Below are 6018 nucleotides of genomic sequence, written 5' to 3'. Positions count from 1 at the left end.
GTTTAGGAGGTAGAGGCAAGAGGATTATGAGTTCATATCAAAACTGGGCTACACACTGGGTTCTAGGCCATCCTGGGTTGTGCAAGAACCTGTCAAAAAGTATGTGTGTTGGGAGGAATCTTGTAATATGGCACCAGAAGGAAGTACTGAGTGGCCTCCCAGTGTGACTGTCAAGCTTGGTGTTCACAGACAGAGCAAAGGTTGTCATTTGGGACTAGGAGGAGAGGACCTCCCCAGTAAAGGGAACATAGTTTCAGACCCTGGGGTAAGTCTAATACATTTTGAACTGATTACTGTAGCAGATTGGAGAGTCTTTGATGTACTTTTATTCTGTACACGGACACTATTTATAGAGGGGAATGCTCCCCTGATACCTTTCCCTACCTTTGTTGAAGATCCTTTGGCTTTGGATACATGGGTTTACAACTGAGCTCAGTTTTGTCCCAGGAATGCCCTACATTTATGGCAATACCAAGCTGGTTTGGGTTGCTGTAATTTTGTAGCAAACCAGGTCATGCAACACCTACTTCATTCTTTTTTTGCTCGAGATTGCTTTGTCTTGATGGAATTTTTGATTATCTTTAATATAAGTCATCCGTAACCTTCAACAGCCTTTATAACAGCTGGCCAACACGAAAAGCTTCAGTACTTAAAAAGCTAGTTAACTTTTGCTTCTGTTACCTCATTTTGGGGCCTCAGAACTACAAGCTGACAAGACTACCTTCCACTGTCATCACTGACAAACGTCACCTGCCAGGTCAGAGGCTCTCACTGCTTAGCACACTGCTGAATCTCCCTGGACCTATCCTGGAGTAATTTTTAAACTAGTTGTTTAGGTTAGCACACATGTTCATTCTTGTCTGCTTAACAGGCTCTACCGCTGTGGCTCCCAACCTTCCCAATGCTGTGAGCCTTTGCGGTAGTTCCTCAGGGTGTGGGGACCCCCAACCATAACATTTCCATTGCTACTCCATAGCTGCGAGTTTGCTACTATTATGAATGCAAATGCAAATACCTGTGTCTTCTGACGGTCTCGAGCAACCCCTGTGAAAGGGTCACTTGGTCCCAAATGGGTTGTGACCCACAGGTTGAGAACCACAGCCCAGTCACTAGGTGGCAGGCTCCTTGGGGCAGCCATGAGAGATTTAGTCTCCAGGTGTACATGGGAGGATTGCGTGGGTTGGGCTGAGTGAAGCAGGAAGACCCACACTGAAAGGGGCAGCCCCTGGACTGGGCTTGGGGCTTGCTTGCACTACATAGAAAGAAGCAAGCTGGAGGACTCTTAAGCATCGCTGTGGCCAGCTGCCTTAGGCACCTGCTGCACGAACTCCCTGCAGTCACCTTCAGTCCCTGAGCTGGGACCAAAACTACCCCGACCTTTGCCAAAGCATTTCATCACAGCAACTGGAAAAGAGCTAAGACCGGGTAGAAAGTGGAGTCATTTTTTTATAAATCACTTTTTTATTAATGAATTTTCAACACTTAAACTTTTAATTGACAAATCATTGTCTTGTCTAGTCAACCCTAATCCCAGTGCAGAGGACTCATTCAGGACCTCCCCAGACAGATTCCTTGCATAAAAACAGCCTAGCGTTTCCCTAGGATTTGTGCCCATCTGCATGAAAACTTTCTATCATTTGCATTCTTTTGAAAAATTTATGTGTCTGTGTATGGATGTTTTGTTTGCATGCATGTCTCTGCACTAGATACACGTCTGCTATCCAGAGGCCAGCAGAAGGCATCAGAGTCCCTGGAATTGGAGTTAGTTTGTTGGGAGCAACCATGTGGGTGCTGTAAATGGAACCAGGTCCTCTGGAAGAGAGTGCTTTTTTAAAATTTACTTTATTTAAATATTTTTTATTTATTTGACATTTTTCTTCATTTATTTTACATACCAGTTTCCCCTCCCTCCTCTCCTCCTGTCCCCTTCCCTTTTCCCATCTATGTCTCCTTCATCTCCATTCTGAAAGGGACAGGCTTGCACAAAGCATGGCACATCAAGCTGAGGGCAGAACTAAGCTCCTCTTCTTAGCATCATCGTCGAGGCAAGGTGAGGTAATCCAGCATGGGCAACAGGTTACCAAAAGCCAGCTAAGCTCCAAGGAGAGGCCCTGCTTCCACTGTTAGAAGCCTTCCTAAGAGACCAAGCTACACAACTGTCACACACATGCAGAGGGCCTAGGTCAGCCCCATGCACGCGCCCTAACAGTTGGTCCAGGGTCCATGAGCTCAGGTCAGCTGTCTCTGGGTTCCCCCATCATGACACCCTTGGCTCTTACAATCTCTCCTCCCTTTCTTTCAAAAGACTCTTGGATCTCAGCTTGTGGATCTGTGCCTTTGCTTCCATCAGTTACTGGATAGAGTATCTCTGATGGCAATTAGGGAAATCACTAACCAGCTAACAGTAGAAGGCCAGTTCAGGCACCCTCTCCACTATTGCCAGGAGTCTTAGTTGGGGTCATCGTTGTAAGTTCCTGGCACCAGGTTTCTCCTTATCCCCAAAATGCCTCTCCTCTTCAAGATATTTCGTTTGCCACAAGGACACTTGCTCAAATATGATCATAGTAGCATTATTAAGTCAGAACCTGGAAAACAACCTAGATGCCCCTCAACTGAAGAATGGATAAGGAAAATGTGCTAATTTACACAATGGAGTACTACTCAGCTGTAAAAAAATGATGACCTCATGAAATTTGCAGGCAAATGGATAGAACTAGAAAAATCATTCTGAGTGAGGTAACCCAGACCCAGTATCCCACTCATAGGTGGTTATTAAGAGTAAAGTACAGGACAACCAACCTACAATCCACAGCCCCAGAGAGGCTAGATAACAAGCAAGGCCCAAAGAGGGATGCATGGATTTCCCTGGGAAGAGGAAGGAGAAAAGATCGGGGGAACTGGAGTTGGGGGGATGGAGTGAAGGGAACTAGAGGGGGAGGGTTTGGGTGGGCTGGGTGCAGGAGGCAGGTTGGAGGCAGGATGGAGGCGGGGAGTAACAGAAGAGAGTGCTCTTAACCACTGAGCCACTTCTCCAGGCTCCAATAATAGATCTTTACATTACCTCATACTGGAAAAATCTAAGAAAACAGTTATCCTGTATTGTTTGGGGAGTGACATGGGAAAAGGCTTTTCTGTAAGCAGTTACTTGACAGCAATACTCAACACCCCTAGAGAAGCCACCCCAAACTATAGCCACCTTATACCCACCTTATAGTTACCCATGTCAACCCAAATCTCCCACTCATCCAATTAAGTTCTTATGCTCATTAAAATGCCACTTCACAACGAAAATGTCACATAAAATATGCATATGATGAAAATGTCTACCTTATCTATCTTTCCACAGGAGTTCACAAAATATGGGTTATGGAAAAAGACTCCATTGCTGAAAAGGTTTCGAGAGCAACAAAACTGAAGCTTCCAGCTTGGAAATGTGCCTGAGGCTAGACAGAGCTGTGAGTATAAGCAGCTGCCTCTGCTGGGCTGCTCCAGCAGCCTGCTGCAAACAATATACCTTCCCCTTTACTGCGTTTAGCTTTTATTTTTTAAATAACCTTCACAATGGAGGCAGCTGTCTCAAGGATGCTTCCAAAGCAATCAAATAAGGCAGAAGAGAAACAGGCAATCTCTTTATATATGCAACAACTGACAAGATCCTGTCAAAATGCTGCCAATTTCAAGCTTCCGCTGTCAGATGCGGACGGCTCTGTGGCTGCAAACTAATGTCTACTCGTCACCCAGACCTCGGAACTGAGGGGCATCTTATTTACTTACAAATTGAAATTAGACCTTTCCTATATTCTTTTCCGTTCCCACTAGTATAACTTGTTTAAGTTTTCAGACAAGTAGTTTAGGTTCATGTAGTTCAGGCTCGTCTTGAACTCATTATGTAGCTAGAAATAACCCTGGGCTACCAATCCTCTTGCCTCTACTTCTAGGATTACGGGGATGTACTGCTATGCCTACTTGTATGCAGTGCTGAGGATGGGAGCCAGGGCTTCCTGCATGCCAGGCAAGCTCTGTACCACCTGAGCCCTAAGCAGATTCTCTAAGAGCAACAGATACGAGTCAGTACGTTCAAAAGCAGCATCAGAAAAATAGCAAGCATGATGCTGTTGCCTAGGATACAGCTGTTACCTCCTAAGTCTTCTCTGTACTTCCACAGATAGCTGGGACCACCCCGACTCGGGTGACACTGTCCTACTTCCATAGCACGCATCGATGTGCACAGCGCACACTACCTTCATTTCCCTCCACCATAGCATTTCATCACATAATCTAATCCATTCAGTGGCAGGTGACAAAAAGCTAATATTCGTTAATAGAAACTTCATACAGCCAGTAACAAAAAGTGCAAAAGGGGTAGAGAGTTTATACAAGTTATAAAATGACCCCAATCTATGATGATCCATCTCAAAGAGTATCCAAAGAAATCTAAAACAAAATAATCATTTTTGTCCCAAGACTGGCTGAGCTTTCAAAGAACCAAATAAAGATGTCTCCCTGCTCTCAGAAGCTTATTTAACACTGTGCTCTCGGAAGACTTGATGTTAAAACAGGAATTGCAGTCTCGCTGGAGATCATGTACAATTTATAGTACTGAAACAAATGGAAATTTTTTTAAAAAATATTATGTATGCAGTATTGTGTGTATGCCTGCAGGCCAGAGGAGGGCACCAAACCTCATTACAGATGGTTGTGAGCAACCATGTGATTGCTGGGAATTGAACTTGGGACCTTTGGAAGAGCAGGCAATGCTCTAAGCCGCTGAGCCAGCATCGGGTTTATAAACATCAGAGGGGACAGTCTACTGTTTTCTGTTTCTTCAGCCATTGCAAAGGTGAGTGAACGCTCAGTGCTAGTTTGATGCGCTGTCAATGAATTACGACATATTGCTGGAGGTGTAGCATGAAGTAGACTTGCCTACCAGGTGTGAGGCTCTAGGTTCAATCCCAAAACTACAAAACCACAAGATAAATAGAAGCTCTGCCCAAGAACCAAAAACAGATCTTGGTGTGCCATTGGTCTTGTGGGGGAGTTCTGTGTTGCCCGTCATTCTGTTGGTAGATATCCAGTCTTCTTAGCATCGTTCATTAGAGGCTGTCTTTTGTGTCATTTGACACCACTTCTGAATGTTAGATCACTGTAGCTGTGTGGGATTTTTTGGGTTCGCTATACAATTCCTGGATAGAGAGGGTCTATTCGGCAGGGAAAAAAATGTTTCAGAAAGCGGATCTTTAGCCACCCATGATTCTTAAGATTTAGGCCTTACGTCTCAGAGTAAGAGATGGAAGCAAAACGGAAAATTCGGGGACACAGGAAGAGGAAAGGAGCCTCCTCACCGTCGAGTTGGGCTGAACTGTAAAGACTACACACACTGAAATACTCCTTTTCAGATTCCCCAGCTGTAAGCATGTAACTTCTGTTACTCTTACAAACACGCTTTCCTGTACCATAGCATAGCAGGGAATCCTGTGACCCCTGCCTCTTAGTCCCAAATCCTAGCCCTGTTCCTTCGACCACACTATGATCTCACTTCCTAAACCCAGGAATGCTTTGAACACTGCCACTTCAGAAGCCACCACACCTCTGTTTTGTTAAACACTCTAAGCACCTGCCAGCCTACCTCTTGATAAGCTCACACGCACACTTTCCTCAACACCATGAATCTTAGCCTTGTATAAATCTGTTACAACTCCCTGTGGGGGGAGGACCTAGTTTTATTCATGTTTTCTTACACACATTTGATATTTTCAACTTTTGTGTTTTCATTTAAATCAAACATAAACTGTAACTTGGAACCCCTGTCATCAGTAAGACAAGATACAATACCAGCTAGGTGGGAGTGCTGGTGCCCACCCTCAGTCCCAGCACTTGGGAGGCAGAGGCAGGCAGATCCCATGTGAGTTGGAGAGCAGACTGGTCTATAGCCAGTGAGTTTCAGAATGGCCATAGCTATGTAGTGAGACCCTGTCTCAGAAAGGAAAAAAAAAATAAACAAAACCCGAGAACATGCGA

This window comes from Arvicola amphibius, chromosome 7 (genome assembly GCF_903992535.2).
Source record: "Arvicola amphibius chromosome 7, mArvAmp1.2, whole genome shotgun sequence".
NCBI lineage: Eukaryota > Metazoa > Chordata > Mammalia > Rodentia > Cricetidae > Arvicola > Arvicola amphibius.
The sequence above is the reverse complement of the archived record's forward strand: the minus strand, read 5'-3'. Positions refer to the sequence as shown.